Source organism: Suncus etruscus, chromosome 12, assembly GCF_024139225.1.
Source record: "Suncus etruscus isolate mSunEtr1 chromosome 12, mSunEtr1.pri.cur, whole genome shotgun sequence".
NCBI classification, from domain to species: domain Eukaryota; kingdom Metazoa; phylum Chordata; class Mammalia; order Eulipotyphla; family Soricidae; genus Suncus; species Suncus etruscus.
In genome coordinates, this window is record NC_064859.1 from 189850 (window position 1) to 208023 (window position 18174).

Consider the following 18174-nt stretch of genomic DNA (forward strand, 5'->3'; position numbering starts at 1 on the left):
TGTGGGGGACCTTAACACGGCTTTGTCACACTGGACAGGTCAACCAGACTGAAACCCAACAAGAATATACTAGACCTGAGGAGAGAAATGGAAGAAAGAGGCCTAGTGGATATATATAGGACACTCCATCCCCAGAAACCTGGATACACATTCTTCTCCAATGTACATGGGACATTCTCCAGGATAGACTACATGCTGGCACATAAAACATACCTCCATAAGATCAAGAGGATAGAAATTTTGCATGCTACCTTCGCTGACCACAAGGCTCTGAAATTATTTGTGAATTCCAAAGGGACTCAGAAGAAAAACTTTAACACCTGGAAGTTAAACAGCCTCATGCTCAATAACCAGTGGGTCCGAGATGAAATCAAGGAGGAAATAAAAAGGTTCCTGGAAACAAATGACAATAAAGACACAAACTCTCAGAACTTATGGGACACAGCAAAAGCAGTACTGAGAGGAAAATTTATAGCTTTGCAAGCACACATCAGGAAGGAAGAAGGAGCTTACCTGAGTAGCTTAATGACACAGCTAATAGAACTAGAAAATGCTCAACAAAAGGACCCAAGAATAGGAAGACAGAAGGAAATAACAAAGCTGAGAGCAGAAATCAACGAAGTGGAAACTCAAAAAAACAATCCGAAAGATCAACGAAAGCAGAAGTTGGTTCTTTGAAAAAATAAACAAGATTGATAGACCACTGGCAAACCTAACAAAGAAAGAGAGAGAGAGAGAAACTTGATAACTCGTATCAGGAATGAAAAAGGAGAGATCACTACTGATATGACAGAGATTCAAAGGGTAATCAGAAACTACTTTGAAAAACTCTACGCCACTAAAAATGAGAACCTGGAAGAAATGGATAAATTCTTGGACTCTTATAATCTTCCACGGTTGAAGGAAGAGGATGTAGCATATCTAAACACCCCCATCACCATTGATGAAATTAAAACAGTAATCAAATGTCTGCCGAAAAACAAAAGCCCAGGTCCAGATGGATTCACTAATGAATTCTATCAAACTTTCCAAGAGGAACTACTGCCAATCTTGGCAAGACTCTTTCATGAAATTGAACAAACAGAAACACTTCCAAATAGCTTTTATGAAGCCAACATCACCTTGATACCTAAACCAGACAGAGACGCTACCAAAAAAGAAAATTACAGACCAATATCACTGATGAATGCAGATGCAAAGATCCTCAACAAAATCCTGGCAAATAGGATTCAATGCCTCGTTAAGAGGATCATCCACTACGATCAAGTAGGTTTCATCCCAGGAATGCAAGGCTGGTTTAACATCCGTAAATCTATCAACATAATACACAACATCAATAACAAGAAAAATAAAAACCACATGATCATATCAATAGATGCAGAGAAAGCATTTGATAAGATCCAACACCCATTCTTGATCAAAACTCTCAGCAAGATGGGAATGGAGGGAACCTTTCTCAATATAGTGAAGGCCATCTACCACAAGCCAGTGGCAAATATTATCCTCAATGGAGAAAAACTGAAAGCCTTTCCTCTAAATTCTGGCACAAGACAAGGCTGTCCTCTCTCACCACTCCTATTCAACATAGCACTGGAAGTACTTGCTATAGCGATTAGGCAAGAAAAGGATATCAAGGGAATCCAGATAGGAAAGGAAGAAGTCAAGCTCTCACTGTTTGCAGATGACATGATACTCTACTTAGAAAACCCTAAAGACTCTATCCAAAAACTTCTAGAAACAATAGACTCATATAGCAAGGTGGCAGGCTACAAAATTAACACACAAAAATCAATGGCCTTTCTATATACCAATAGTAATAAGGATGAAATGGACATTAAGAAAACAACCCCATTCACAATAGTACCACACAAACTCAAATATCTTGGAATCAACTTGACTAAATATGTGAAGGACCTATACAAAGAAAACTATAAAACTCTGCTCCAAGAAATAAGAGAGGACACACGGAAATGGAAACACATACCCTGCTCATGGATTGGCAGGATTAACATCATCAAAATGTCAATACTCCCCAAGGCATTATACAGATTTAATGCCATCCCTCTAAAGATACCCATGACATTCTTCAAAGAAGTGGATCAGACACTTTTGAAATTCATTTGGAACAATAAACACCCTCGAATAGCTAAAGCAATCATTGGGAAAAAGAATATGGGAGGAATTACTTTTCCCAACTTTAAACTGTACTACAAAGCAACAATTATCAAAACAGCATGGTATTGGAATAAGGATAGGTCCTCAGATCAGTGGAATAGGCTTGAATACTCAGAAAATGTTCCCCAGAGATACAACCATCTAATTTTTGATAAAGGAGCAGGAAATCCTAAATGGAGCAGGGAAAGCCTCTTCAACAAGTGGTGTTGGCACAATTGGATAGCCACTTGCAAAAAATTAAACTTAGACCCCCAGCTAACATCATGTACGAAGGTAAGATCCAAATGGATTAAAGACCTCGATATCAGCCCCAAAACCATAAGATATATAGAACAGCACATAGGCAAAACACTCCAGGACATTACAGGCATCTTCAAGGAGGAAACTGCACTCTCCAAGCAAGTGAAAGCAGAGATTAACAGATGGGAATATATTAAGCTGAGAAGCTTCTGCACCTCAAAGGAAATAGTGCCCAGGATACAAGAGCCACCCACTGAGTGGGAGAAACTATTCACCAAATACCCATCAGATAAGGGGCTAATCTCCAAAATATACAAGGCACTGACAGAACTTTACAAGAAAAAAACATCTAACCCCATCAAAAAATGGGGAGAAGAAATGAACAGACACTTTGACAAAGAAGAAATACGCATGGCCAAAAGACACATGAAAAAATGTTCCACATCACTAATCATCAGGGAGATGCAAATCAAAACAACGATGAGATACCACCTCACACCCCAGAGAATGGCACACATCACAAAGAATGAGAATCAACAGTGTTGGCGGGGATGTGGAGAGAAAGGAACTCTTATCCATTGCTGGTGGGAATGCTGTCTAGTTCAACCTTTATGGAAAGCGATATGGAGATTCCTCCAAAAACTGGAAATCGAGCTCCCATACGATCCAGCTATACCACTCCTAGGAATATACCCTAGGAACACAAAAATACAATACAAAAACCCCTTCCTTACACCTATATTCATTGCAGCTCTATTTACCATAGCAAGACTCTGGAAACAACCAAGATGCCCTTCAACAGATGAATGGCTAAAGAAACTGTGGTACATATACACAATGGAATATTATGCAGCTGTCAGGAGAGATGAAGTCATGAAATTTTCCTATACATGGATGTACATGGAATCTATTATGCTGAGTGAAATAAGTCAGAGAGAGAGAGAAAAACGCAGAATGGTCTCACTCATCTATGGGTTTTAAGAAAAATGAAAGACACCCTTGTAATAATAATTTTCAGACACAAAAGAGAAAAGAGCTGGAAGTTCCAGCTCACCTCAGGAAGCTCACCACAAAGAGTGATGAGTTTAGTTAGAGAAATAACTACATTTTGAACTGTCCTAATATTGAGAATGTATGAGGGAAATGTAGAGCCTGTTTAGGGTACAGGCGGGGGTTGGGGGCGGAGGAGGGAGATTTGGGACTTGGGTGATGGGAATGTTGCACTGGTGATGGGTGGTGTTCCTTTTATGACTGAAACCCAAACACAATCATGTATGTAATCAAGGTGTTTAAATAAAAAAAAATTAAAAAATAAAAAAAAAAAAAAGAAAAGAAAAGAAAAGAATTGAGATACTGGAGTAGGAAAATGAATTATAAAGAACGAGAAAAAATTGGAGATTTATTTAAATATCAATATTTTAAATAGTTTCCTAGTCTTGCACAGGATTTATTTTATTCTCTTTGCTCTGTGCTCTTCCGGATCTCTCTCTGCATTCACTCTACTGATGTGAATTTAACATCTAACTGGATGGAATAGATAATGGGATACTTTTGCCAACTTCTTCTGTTTGTAAGAAAATTTATTAAGGGGCCACATCAAATGCACTTTAAATTTCAACAAAACTCTTGTTATTGACATTTTATTTCTTTGTAAAACAATAATTCCATCAAAGAAGCATCTATTTTGTGATAAAGTGGAGTTCAACTTTTATGTTTGAAAAATCATCAGTTTTTTTCTCTAATTTTTTTTTTTTTGGTGGGGGTCATACCAGCAGCGCTCAGGGGTTATTCCTGTCTCTACGCTCAGAAATCACTCCAGGCTCTGGGGGCCATATGGGATGCCTGGATTCAAACCACCATCGATCCTGGATTGACTGCATGAGAGGCAAACATCCTACCACTGTGCTATCTCTCTGGCCCCCTTTTTCCCCATTTTTTATGCTTATAAAAATATCATCAGTCCATGAGGCCAGAGTAGTGGTGCAAGCAGTAGGGCATTTGCCTTGCACACGCTGACCTAGGACGGAGCACGGTTCGATCCCCCAGTGTCCCATATGGTCCCACATGCCAGGATCAATTTCTGAGCACAGAGCCAGAAGTAACTCCTGACCATCACCACGTATGGCCCCCCAAAAAACCAAAAACAAACTAACAATCAAAAGATCAGTCCTTGGGGCCAGCGAGGTGGCACTAGAGGTAAGGTGTTTGCCTTGAAAGCGCCAGCCAAGGAAGGACCACGGTTCAATCCCCCTGCATCCCATATGGTCCCCCCAAGCCAGGGGCAATTTCTGAGAGCTTAGCCAGGAGTAACCCCTAAGCATCAAACGGATTTGGACTGAAAAATCAAAAAAAAAAAATCAGCCCTTTCCCTAGTTTGAAAGTATCAAAATGATGCATTTCTACTAATATTATAGATTAAGTAGCCAAATTTGAGGATATTTAGTAGTTTGTTTCACTTGTAGTTACTAGTTTACTACATTTTAGTAGTAGTTTCACTAGTCCTATTCTGTTCTTGTTCACTAGTCTATTCTGTTCTTGTTGATGCTGTGTTAGTTCTTGCCCAAGAAATTCCTGTGAGGTTCCCTTCCCAATGTGAAAACACAGATAGCATTTCAGCAGAGCTTTCCCCAGCAAAGCTTAACACAAGTCAAGAGTGTCTGGGTTAACACTTTAATGAAACTAGCACAATAATAAAGGCGGGGCCAGAGAGATAGCACAGAGGTAGCACAGAGGCCTTATACATGGCCGACCCAGGAAGGACGGAGTTAAATCCCTTGACTTCCATATGATCCCTCCAACATGCCAGGAGTGATTTCTGAGCTCAGAGCCTGGAATAACCCCTAAGCTCAACCGGGTGTGGTCCCAAAACAAAGACAAAATAATAATAAAGGAATAAGGTCTATTCCCTTAAAAATCTATCTTTAGGGCATCAGGTCAGAGATAGCACAGCGGTAGGGCATTTGCTTTGAAAGCAGCAGATCCAGGACTAAAGATGGTTCAAATCTTGGCATACCATTTGGTCCCCTGAGCCTGCCAGGAATGATTTCTGAGCCTAGAGCCAAAAGTATTTCCTGAGTGTCGCTGAGTGTGACCCAATGACAAAAACAAAACAAAATGAAAACAACAACAACAACAGTCTATCTTTAAAGCATACATATCCTATTCTCAGGTGCTTTTAATTAACATATTTAGGAATTAGTTTCTAATATAGGCACCCTAATTCTGGCACTTTCCTTGAGAGCAAGAGTTACAGGCCAGACTAGAAAATGTTATTTCAGAGCCACTCCCAACTCTATTCACTGGCACCAGGTTGGCATATCTTCTTGGTTGTTTGTTTGCTTGTTTGATTGATTGATTGATTGATTGATTTCTGGGCCACAAGCAGCAGAGATCAAGGGTTACTCCTGGCCCTGCACTCAGAACTCACTCCTGGCAGGCTTAGGGGACCCTATGGGATACCAGGGATCAAACTAGGTTCATCCTGGGTTGGCCGCATGCAAGGCAAATGTCCTTCTACTGTGCTATCACTCCAGCCCCAGCTTGGCATATCTTGACACAATGAATCATTTTCTCTTCTCTGATTATTCATGTGGAAAGCCCAACTTAAAACTATGTAAAGGTGGAACTGGAGAGATAACGCACTTACCTTATATAAGGCTTGCCCATGTTTGATCCCCTTCACCGTATATGGTCTCCCAAGCCTGCCAGGAATATTTCTTAACAGTGTTGAATATGGTACAGAAGCAAAACCAAACAAAAAGGACTAATTTTAATGCTTATCCTCATTCTGTCCAGTAAAGTAGTGGTATCAGAACCCTCCCTGAAACTCAACCAAGCAGGATTTATCAACAGAGAATTCGTTCAATTTTTTTCCTCCACTGAGTGCCCACCACTGACTTGTACAAAGTTGTGAGAAAGCAAAAGAAGTCCTTTCAATGAAAATTTAAATAAGTTATGATGCCCGACAACAGATGGCTAAAGAAGCTGCAGTACATATACATAATGAAATACTATGCAGCTGTCAGGAAAAATGAAGTTATGAAATTTTCCTATACATGATGGACACAAAAACTTTTATGTGGAGTGAAATATATCAGAGGGAGAGAGATAGACACAGAATAGTCTCACTCATCTTTGGCATTTAAGAAAAAAATATATTATTGTAATAATACCCAGAGACAATAGAGATGAGGGCTAAAAGGACCAGCCATGATCTGAAGCTTACCACAAAGAGTGGTGAGTGCAGTGAGAAAAATAACTATACTAACAACTATCACAACAAGGGTAGTGAGTAAGAGAAGTAGAATGACTGTGTCAAATACAGGCAGGAGTATTGGAGGGGAGTATATGGGAGGGGAAGGAGATGGGGAGGCATTGGTGTTGGGAATGTTGCACTTGTGAAGGGGGGTGTTCTATTTTATAACTGAAACTCAACTACAAACATGTTTGCAATCATGGTGCTTAAATAAATATGTTCTTATTAAAATTAAATAAGGGGTGGGATCAATAGAAAGTGCTTCTCTTGCATGCAGCTCACCCAGGACTGAGCTGGGTTCAATCCCCGGAGTTTCACATGGTCCCCCAAGCCAAGATTTCTGAGCACATAGCCAGGAGTAATCCCTGATCATTACCTGGTGTGGCCCCCAAACAAACAAACAAATAAATAAATAAAAATTTAAATAAAAATTATATAAGTTACAATGAAATAAAAGCATTAATGTCCTCAGTAGTGCCAGCCACATTTCAAGAGTATAATGGCCATAAATGACTAATGGCCATCATCATAGTGTACAGTATTAATTAAACCATTTCTATCATCAGAAGAAGTTCCATGGAATCATGGAACAGCGAGGAAGCCCCATATATGTTGGGAATCCATTCCTGCCATTCCAAAAGAATTTCTAAGTGGAGTAAAATTTGTATCAAGCTGATTCCTTCTTTCTGACTAGGCACTTAAAGAGAAGTTTTTATTTCTTAGCATCAAATGTGTAATTCTAGTAATCTACACCTTGGCCTCTTACAAGTGGGCTGCAGCCCACTCTATCATAAAGCTGAAAGTAAACGTTGTAAAAAAAATTGTGTTAAAATAAATTTATGACTTACACTATCTGCTTGAATTTTATTTGTTTTAAATTCCCAGAGTCCTGTAAACATTTTTCAATGGAAAAGAGGTTGCTAGTAGAAAAAAGATTAATTCCTGCTCTAGATTTTAAGTTATACTTCACTCCAGCCTGTTTTCTTCTATTACTCTTTCAGCCATTAAAAGGAAAGACATTAGCTTTTGGATTTCCTTATACTTAACAATTCTTTCCTTGAAGTTGTGTCCTTTTCTTTTCCACTGAGTAGGGAGGAGAGATCTTAGTTTTTAAGATTTAGTTCAAATATTTAAATGAGATCTTGGGCTAGCTAAGAAAAAGTAGCCTCTTCAGAATGGAGGTTGTCCTTGTCACACTTTGTCACTCCTTGGAGTCTACACTCTCTTTCCCACTGTTTGCATCTTGCTCACCAAGCCCAACATGGAGGCATGAAGATGCCACATTCAGTGATGGAATCGTGACAGATGGAATGGGTCGCACACTTTGCCTAGTTCTACAAGGCTAAGACACTTGCAATATGATGTATGAGGGTCATGAATTCTGTCCTTATCCCTCCTCCAGACTAGTGTTTACTGTGACTCTAGTCCTGGCATCTGCTATCACAGCAGACCCTGAGAAAAGTGGCAGCTATGATAAACTCTCTGATGTCATTTCCATACTCGTGGCATTTCATGTGCATTTTTGACACTCAAGTTCTCATATAAAGGGACATATTAACAGATATTTTGTATACATATGTATATATGTATGTATATATTTAATTTAGTGGTGGTAGAAAAAAGGATTGGATGATAAAATTCCACTATCATGGCACATCTTCAGAAAAGCTCATATTTAATGTGGTAAGAATAACCTATAGCTCTCCACATTATTAAAAAGGCAAGTTTCCAATAGTGTTCAAGTCAAACATCAAACAGTTGCTGGGCTCCTAGCAACAGCAGGTCAAGTTGTTTTCCTTCTGGTTTTTTTTTTTTTTTTTTTTTTTTTTTTGGCACAAGAGGTACTAGAGAAGTAGTTAAGTGCTCAGACCTTTGCCCTGCAGGCACAGTTTTGAGATGCTAACTACATGGCAAGCTCAGCACACTTCTTCCAGGAGTGCTGAAGGGCAAGGTAGTAGAAAATTCAAGTGGCCATTCAGAGATCCAATCAGTTGCTCTGCCAACAAGGAGCATATTGTTTTCATTTGGGGGAGTTTGGGGCCACATTGGGCAGTGCCCAAGTCCTACTCCTGGCTCTGTGCTCAGAAATCATTCCTGCCAGAAGGCACAGTTGACGATATAGGGTGCCAAGTATTGAAGCCAGTCAGTCACATGCTAGGCAGGTGTATGATGTACTATCCAATCCCAGAAAGCATCTTTGGCTGAACTGTACTGCTCAATCTGAGAGCTGGGGTTCCTGAAAGCAACAACACTGGGGGCAGAAGTTGTCAGGACCACCACAGTGGGACCTGAGGCTATCTTTACTTCACCTGTCTGAAATAATCAGAGCAGAAAGTGTCAGCACCTAAAATTTATACGTGAGTATCCAGAGCAAAGAAAAAGAATGTGGGAGATGGAGCACACAAGTGTGCTTTGCAATCAAAAGTTTCTTACAGGAAACTTTGCATGGAAAGATTGCATGGAGGTAGGGCATTTGCCTTGCATACAGAAGGATGGTGGTTCAAATCCTGGCATCCCATATGGTCCCCTGAGCCTGCCAGGAATGATTTCTGAGTGTAGAGCCAGGAGGAACCCCTGAACGATGCCGAGTATGACCCGAAACAAAACAAAACACAAAGTTTCTTACAAAATCCACTTGTGCTTTAGTCCTGGAAGTAGGGTTTGTTCACCTAATCTAAGCTATAGAAGAATAATTACAGGTGGTGGCCACATACATCACAGTGTGAATGGTATAGGCCATTACCTCTGGAACTCAGCAGAGAACTCTACTTTCTTCCTCCACACAGAATTCACCAGTAGAAACACAAAACCAGCAAATGCTGCCCTAAGCCTAGACTAAATTTACCCTAGAAATTCCTCCAAAAGAGTTTAAGTGTTTGTGCTGGAAGGATGCTCCATGTACTGTTTGTGAGCAGGTGGAGAGACCTCCTGAGCCAGCCTGCAAGGGTTTCCTATGTATTCCAGATCCTTCCCAGCCCATTCACAGTGTGGCACCACTATGGCTTAGACTTTAATGAGAATCTTCAATAACAAATATTAGCTTCAATTTTGTTTCTCTGGGTTGCCAGGGCAAACAAGTAAGACCAGACCTTTTTGAAAGCACGTCAGTTTTATTAAATTTATTTGAGGAGACAGAGCAGGAAAACCCACAAATTCAGCTATTTATCTGCTTATGGAAATGAGACTTATTTCCAATCCAGTTTCATCAATTCTCCCACCTTAAAGTGTGACAGAAGAACTGGTCATATGTTAGCTCCAGGCACTGACAGGGCACTTGGGTGATAAGGACACCAACTAGAAGGGGAGCTTGTACAGATACTACATACAAAGCCCCAAATGGTGTACAGATCATTACAGATGGGAAACTAACACAGGGATATGGCAGGAACTGAGATCCAGGGGGACTACGGCACCCAGATGCTTTGCAAATTAAGTCCAGAATAATCTAGGGATTCATGTCTAAAATGATAGTACAGCAAATAAGCCTTGCGTGCTGTCATGAAGGGTTTGATCCTCAGCATCCCACATGGTCCCCTAAACCAGTGGTTCTCAAGTAGTGGGGTGCACCCCCCAGGGGGCACGAGGCTCCATAAAGGGGGGCACATTTACCTTGGCAAACACTGTCACAACAAGTAAGCCCCGTGTTTATGTCTCTGTATGTCTCTGGAGCTGAGAATTGCTATGTCCTGCTTCAAACCCCGCTTCGAAAAGCTATGCATTGCAAAACGTGCTCATTGTAGCCATTCATCCAGACATTATCTCTGATTAAAAAATCAGCTCAAATTATTTTATATATTTTTGTTTTGTAGGTTAAAATATTTTTAAGTATACTATTTACAGTAGCGCAGGGGGCGTGGAAAAATGTTTTCTTCTTCCTAGGAGGGCATGACAGAAAATAATCGAGAAGCACTGCCCTAAACCCACAAAGAGTGATTCTTGCGTGAAGGGCCAGTAGTACGACCTGAGCATTGTTGGATGTCTCGCTTCTCCTCTCCCCCCTCCCAAAAATAATCTAGGGATTTTAGTTCATTTAACAATTCCAAACAAAGAGAAAGAGAGAAGAAACAAAACAACCAAAGAGAACAAAGAGAAACAAGAGTTCCAAACAAAGAGAAAAGCAGAAGGAAGGCAACATCACCAAATCTTAAGATCTCATAAGTGATCCAACATCCATTATTAAAATAAGATAGAAAAAGACAGGCAGATAATGGCCTAGTCCTTTCCAGAAGACCTGCTCCCTCACAGAGCATTTCCCATGGAGTCCAGGAAATTTTAATCCTTTGCTGTAACTCCTGAAGCCACAGCTCTCCTTCCCTTTCTTCCCACCCTTACAAAAACAAATTTTCATTGAAACAGGAGAAAGACTATAGAACCAGTCTGATGATTATTAAACATGCTTCCCTTCTTGACAGCCTTCACACCACAATCATGTACACACGACGCCAACTTGAACACAGTTCTCATTTAGAACCTATTTTTTCTAACCTCATTTCAGAGGTTAGCAAATCTCCAGATCCTGAAAAGTATTGATATCTTAGTTCTCACTGCACTACCCAGAGATAATAAATGGTGTTGCCTGCACTTTCTCAGATAGTTTGGATTAGGAATTCCAGAAATTGTACACTCACTCTGGACTCTCTCTAAACCTTTTCTAAACCTAAGAATTCTTTTTGTGGAGTATCACAGCTATTTTGAAATAGTGATGACCTTTAAAAAGAAGCACTGTTGGGGCCGGAGCAGTAGCAGAGTGGTAGGGTGTTTGCCTTGCACGTGGTTGACCCAGAATGGATCAGGCATCTTCTATGATTCCCCAAGTCAGAAGCGATTTCTGAGTGCATAGCTAGGAATAACCCGAGCGTCACAGGGTGTGGCCCCCCAAAAAACACACAAAGAATCCAATGTTTCACTTTTCTCATCGATGCAAATTTTAAAATATTTCTGTTTGTTTGGGGTTCACACCCTGCTGTACTCTTGGTTCTGGCTAGTAATAGCTCCTTGAAGGACTCAGGGGACCATGTGGTGCCAGGGGTCGAACAAAGGTGGGCCACATGCAAGGTAAGCGTTTTACTCCTTGTGCTTTTTCTCAGACATATAGAAATGAAGACTTTAAAAACAGAGTTACTTTAGCTACTGTCCTGACTGGTGCCTGGCCTGGGTCTAAAACAATCAGACCTTTAGAAGGTCACATGTTAGACCATCTGTGCACACACGTCTCCATGCCCCACAAGTAAGTTTTCTTGTGTCTTGTGTCTGAAAAAAATAATGCACCATTCTATTTGCCCCAAGCCTAAATGTTAATTTTCACATGGCCAAAGCATTAAAATCTATAATCACTTTAAAAAAATCAGAAAGAGGAACTGGAGAGGTGGTGCTAGAGGTAAGGTGTCTATCTTGCAAGCGCTAGCCTAGGACGAACCTCAGTTCTATCCCCCCGACGTCCCATATGGTTCCCCCGAGCCAGGGGTGATTTCTGAGTACATAGCCAGGAGTAACCTGAGCATCAAACGGGTGTGCCCCCCCCCCCAATCAGAAAGGCTCACCTTAGGAAAAATAAATTAATTTGCAGGGACTTGGAGAGATAGTACAGTAGATAAGACACTTGTCCTACATGTGGCCTGAGTTTCATTCCCCGAATTACATATGGTCCCCCAAGCCAACCAGGAGAGATTCCATCAGAGAGAGAGAGAGAGAGAGAGAGAGAGAGAGAGAGAGAGAGAGAGAGAGAGAGAGAGAGAGAGAGAGAGAGAGAGAGAGAGAGAGAGAGAGAGAGAGAGAGAGAGAGAGAGAGAGAGAGAGAGAGAGAGAGAGAGAGAGAGAGAGAGAGAGAGAGAGAGAGAGAGAGAGAGAGAGAGATTCCTGGCTGGCTTGCACAAAGCACAGAGCACAGAGCTTGGATAAAGCACTGAGTATTGCCTAATGTGGCCCCAACACAAAAACAAAACAAGGAATGCATTTGTTGCATATTAACACTAGCTCCAAGAAAGGAAAAGGCCCTGATTAAGATCCATTTGCTGCATTGTCACTCTACAAGGGGGAAAGCTGGCAGTGTGGGCTCGCAGGATGTGTGGGAGAGAAAGCCTGGCTACTACCGCCCTCTAGTGGTCTTCAGTCAGAGCGCCAAGGAAGCTGAATCCTTGCTTTTATGGGGGCAGCTGAACTGATGAAAAGTCTTGTAATGGCCACATTACACATTGTAATGGTCACTCCGTTGAAGTGTGTGCTCAGTCTGTCACTGCCATACTCACTGTGAAATCTTTCTGGCTTACCAAGTTTCAGAGTAATTGGATGCTAGAGGAACAGAAGGAGCCCAGTGTACAGCCATGGGGGCATCTCCCAATCGCAGACACTCATCCTTTCCCTATGCATGCATCAAACATCTCCTTGTTTTGTTTTTGTAAAGAACCCCAAGTATGAAAGCACGGGCAAGAGGCAGATGCTCTTATCTGGAGCACTGCCTGCATTGAGCAGATAGTGCTGACATGTGGACAACAGAATGGCAAGCACAGGGCAGGTCTCTCTAAGATGTAAGATGTGGCTTCTCAGGGCCTGTGTCCAATCCACAACTGCCTTGTGCATAGACCTTAGTGCCAAGTCTGGATGACCAGAAGTGGGTTCTGTATTCAGAGAATCTTCCATGGTAAGCAGATCTTCCTTCTTTTTCTCTTTCCTCCAACACAGTCAGACCCAGACTAGCTTTGCCACTGAACTTAACATATCCTAATTAGCACATCTGCTCTGCACAGAGGCCAGGTTGGGCTCTAGATGGGAGCTACAGAAACCACGTGTGCCTAGAACATGGATCTTCCAGAGCTAAGCCAGCTGCATGGTTTAGGGAGCCAAACCTGGATAAACTCTGAGAGGGAGGGCATAGGTTCCTTAAATCCTGTTCTGGAGTTATGGGCCAAGCTTAGGACACCAGGTAGATCTGGGTAACCTGCAGAACAGCCCATATGGCAGGTGCATTAGGTGAGATATCATTAAACTTAGGAGCAAACCCCAGCTGTCATTAAGTCCTTTGCCTAGCCACTCATGGCTTTCACAGGAATTATCCAAGAAAGAGCAAGAGAGCAGACACACCCACCTTGCCACTGCTCCCAGTAGAAAAGAGATTCAACAGTGTCTGGAGATGCAGTAAAGAGTGGAAGCTACTTTAAGACCAAAGAGTGGGGCTTGACTTTATTATTTCTTGGAGAATGACACCTCTGGGACACATTCTCAGGGACATTCAGCCTCCACCAGGGCTTTGAGAAAAATCTGGCCACACACAGCACAGTAGGATCAGTACTGGGCAGCCTATGCGGATAGCATCTGCCTGCCCTGGGCACGATGAGTAGAGGCCATCCTCATGAGTGGATGCAAGAGAAATCCAGGAAAGTGAAGGCAATCCAGTATCTGGAGACCACACCCCAGCCACACTCAGCAGCCACCAGCAGCCCGGCTGCTTCAAAGAGGCCTCGCCTGCCCTGGGCCTTTTTCACATTAGGTGGTGGCTTGCAGCCAGATCCCACAGAGCCTCTGCTCCGTGCTTCAGAAAAGGGTGGCAGTGTGATGGCCTGGAGACTGCAGTGTTGAGCTTTAGCAGATGCCAGTGCCTTCCAGGGAATATCTGCCACATCCCTGGGCTCTGCCAGGCACCAGCATTGTATTCAGTCTCTCTGGGGACTTGCTCCAGCACAACGGACATCCAGGGTTAAATTGGTTCCCTTGAAGTAAAGGGAAAATCTTCATCTGAGAGGCTCATTGATTCCTATTTCTGGAGATTGGTACAGGCAACTGTAGAATCTCCAGGCCAGGGTTCAAGGATTGGATAGTCTTCAAATTCAATCACAAAACAATGGACCACCTGCAGTCTTGTCAGTTCTTGCCTGCCACTGATTGACCCATCTTAAATGAATCCTGTTTCTGAGCAGCAACCAAGGATCCATTTCCTTAAAGCCACAGTCTTCATCGGCCTCATCTTTCAAACTTCATCCTTCAACCTATTGACTGGCTAATGACATGAGTCCCCCTGCACAGGATTTCTCCCTGTGGACTATATAATTCCTAATTGAGAAATGCAGCCTATTTCTCAGGAAATTCTTCTAAAATCCCCAAACTAGATAGTCTTAGTAAGCACCCACATAGCACAGTATCCTTTTAGGTTTTTTTTGTTTTGTTTTGTTTTGTTTTTAGCCATACTCCTCACCTTCAGAGCCTCCCCTCAAATCAGGAGAGTGGACAACATTTCCTAAATGCCTACTATGTGTTAGGTGCACCGCACACATGACACAAAAATCTCCATTACAATATGCCTAAGAGAATGAAGAACTCGACTCAAAGAGGCAGGACTTTTCTCGTAGCTGCCACATTGTATGAGCAGAGGTGGATGCCTGCTTGTCCCCCTTCTGTACATTCTTTCCATGTGAACATCCTTCCACTCCTTTTCCTACTCATACTTGCTCCTCGTCCCAAATGTGCAGCCCAGCATATTTCTCAGGACATGCTTCTGAGATTCCCAAACTAGATGGTCTTAGTAAGCACCCACATAGCACAGTATCCTTTTTTTTTTTTTTTTTTTTTTTTAGCCATATCGCCTGGCAGCTATCTGGGGACCATATGCTACTGAAGATTAAGCCCCGGGTTCCTCCATGTAAAGTGTGTTGCAGCCCTTTGAACCATATCCCTAGCCGCATACAGCATTTATGTGTAGCCCTTGAACTGTGTTCTGGGTCCCCCAACCCCCAGATAAGCAATTTCCCTCAATTTATTCTTCCTGGCACATGGTAGGATTGAGAAGAGAGGCTCCAAGTGTGGTTTCTAGATGAATCATTTAAAGATGTTTATATGATCGAGTTCAGGTAAAGTGATTGCCAAGACAATAGAAATCAGATGTTTAAGTCTGAGATAGCTTCAAAGAGGTGTGAGCAGTCCACTCCTCAAGAAGGCCATGAAGAGTGCAATCTGGAAACTATATCAGGCAACTTGGAGGCTTGTGGTGGCCTTTGCAGAAAAAGTCCACAGGAATTGTGAGGAGAGAAGTCACCCCAACATATACTTGAAGTGGAAAATAAGGTTAGCATTAAATGAGGACCACTCTTTCAGAGCACTGGAAGTTAAAAGGACAGAAAAGGGATTTTTAGTTTAAAAAGAAGTCAGGTGTGTGTGTGTGTGTGTGTGTGTGTGTGTGTGTGTGTGTGTGTGTGTGTGTGTGTGTGTGTATGCTTGTATAGCAAGGAACCTGAACATGACTCACACCGCAGGAAAAAGAAGCCCAATAGAAAATGATGACCTAAAAGAGATGGAAAGATTAGATAATAATGTCAGGAAGAAAAAAAAAGAATGGAGTAAATAATGCAGGAGAAATTTCCAGTGTTCTTTATTTTCCAATAATTAGTAGTAAAATTCTGGAAAAGGGGAGAATACATAAAAGATCTTATACTAAGAGACATGGTTAAGGACTAGATAAGAAAAAAGCAAAATAGGTTAGATTCAGTTTCCACACTTGGAAAAGACCAATATTTCAATGTAGCAAAATCTGTGGAAAAGAGGGAAGGACAGAAGAAAGTTGCAAGAGAAGGACATTTGAAACAAGCTCTTGCAGGTGAGGAAGGACTTCGGCCAAGTTGCTAGATCACAGGCAAAGACTAAATTCAGTTCTATCTTGGTCCATGCATTAGGAGCCAAAGGTAAATGAGTGAAATAAAAACTAAACCAGAGTTTTAATCCAACAGTGATTAATCCCAGGAGGAAATTATCTCCAGTGCCTAGTAAGTCACAAAGATAATATAGCAGATTTTGCAAACCTTAGTTTTATGACCTAACATTAGAAAACATTAGGAACCTAATATTGTTTTCTCTAGAAAGAACCTTCAATTTAGGTATTGCTTCTTGTTCCTGGAATCAGAGCATGGCGATGCTTTTCCAGATTCTTTCCAAGTAGTTTAATGTCCTAGCTATGCAGTACAAGTCTTGAGGGCAATGGTGGTAACCTTCTAGGTTTAGGACAAAGACAGCTCAAAAGCTCTGCCAAGGGCAGACATAGAATCTTAGACTTGAGAGGCTCAGAAGAACTTCCCTTACAGTTGCTCTCTGTAGGACTTCCTTTCACACTTCCTTCCAACACAAGCTCATATCTGAACCAGGTCTGAAGAAGGAATCTGGGGTGTTTTAGGGATCTCATTCCTGTGATATACAATGAAGGACTCTATCAGTCATGAAATTTACTTACATATTAAATGAGAATGGATTCTGTGACCCCCTACACATTTCTTTGAATTCTACCTTCTGTTATACTGTAGAATTCTATTTTTTCCATTTTCCTTATGATACCCTCTTCAAATCTATTACAGAAATCAAAAAATGAATATTCCATTTAAAATGGAATGTTGGGGGACTTCTATAAATAGTACTATCAGATTATATTTTACTTTTTGTGCATTTAATTTCTTTATTCCTGGCAGCTAAGAGATATGAAACCTAAGTACAAAAATTTCATCCCTTAGATTTATTCTTTAAACAAGTAACTTCTGTACAAGTCATTATTTTTAACCTCCAAGCTAGGGACAAATATGAAAAAGATGAAATTCCTATTCCAACCTCTACAATGTACTAAAATAAATTGCAATTAAAAGGGAAAAACAAATTCTAAAAAAGACAATGCAGTGTCATCAAGTCAATTCAAGAGTAAAGGGGAGAGAGCTTACATTGGCATTGAGAGTAGGGAAGGAGCAGAAGCTTGACTGGCCTTTAAGGAGTACATCTTGAAAGAGAATACATTTCTCTGAGCAAAGAAGGAAGGCCATTTTGAAAAACTCATATTTTAAATTGCATTTATTTAAATTGCCAGGTGTGCTATTTGGAGAATCATAAAAATCAAGAATGGGAACAAATGTCCTAAAAATATGGCAAGGTGGGCTGTGCCTCAGTAATGGAGTGCCCTCTGTGTCAAGCTATGGGACACATACAATATTTGACTGTAAGAGTCTCAATGACATCTGAGGAGATATGAAGTTGGCCACAAAGCTCTCCAGTAAAAAAGCTGACAAAGTTGTATCAAGTGAGGGAAATAAGATGATATTGAGTGGAGCGAAAAGAAGATGCTCTAGATGACTCAGCTGAGGAATATGAGAGAAAATGTAGATATACAAGACACTTTTCTGTTAGAGGCCAGTAGAAACTGAAAGAAGAGGGGCAGGAGCAGTGGTGCAAGCAGTAGGGTGTTTGCCTTGCATGAGGCTGACCCAGGACGCTCCGTGGTTCGATCCCCCGACATCCCATATGGACCCCCAAGCCAGGAGCAATTTCTGAGTGTATAGCCAGGAGTAACTACTGAGGATCACTGGGTGTGGCCCCCCAAAAAAACAAAACAACAACAACAAAGGAAACTGAAAGGAGAGGTAAATGAGGTAGGAGCAGTATAAACTCAGAAAAAAAATTTCATATTGGGGCAAAAGTCCCCTGAGATTTGACTCTGGGTATAAAATCTATTAATAAGTAGGAGGAATACAAGAGAAGGCGATAAGAGG

At 41.4% G+C, this 18174-nt stretch overlaps 1 protein-coding gene across 1 annotated transcript in view; it reads right to left on the bottom strand.

The window, feature by feature from the left end:
* BMPER (BMP binding endothelial regulator) overlaps window positions 1–18174 on the bottom strand; it is a 375585-nt gene that overhangs the window by 28657 nt on the left and 328754 nt on the right. The window lies entirely within an intron of this gene.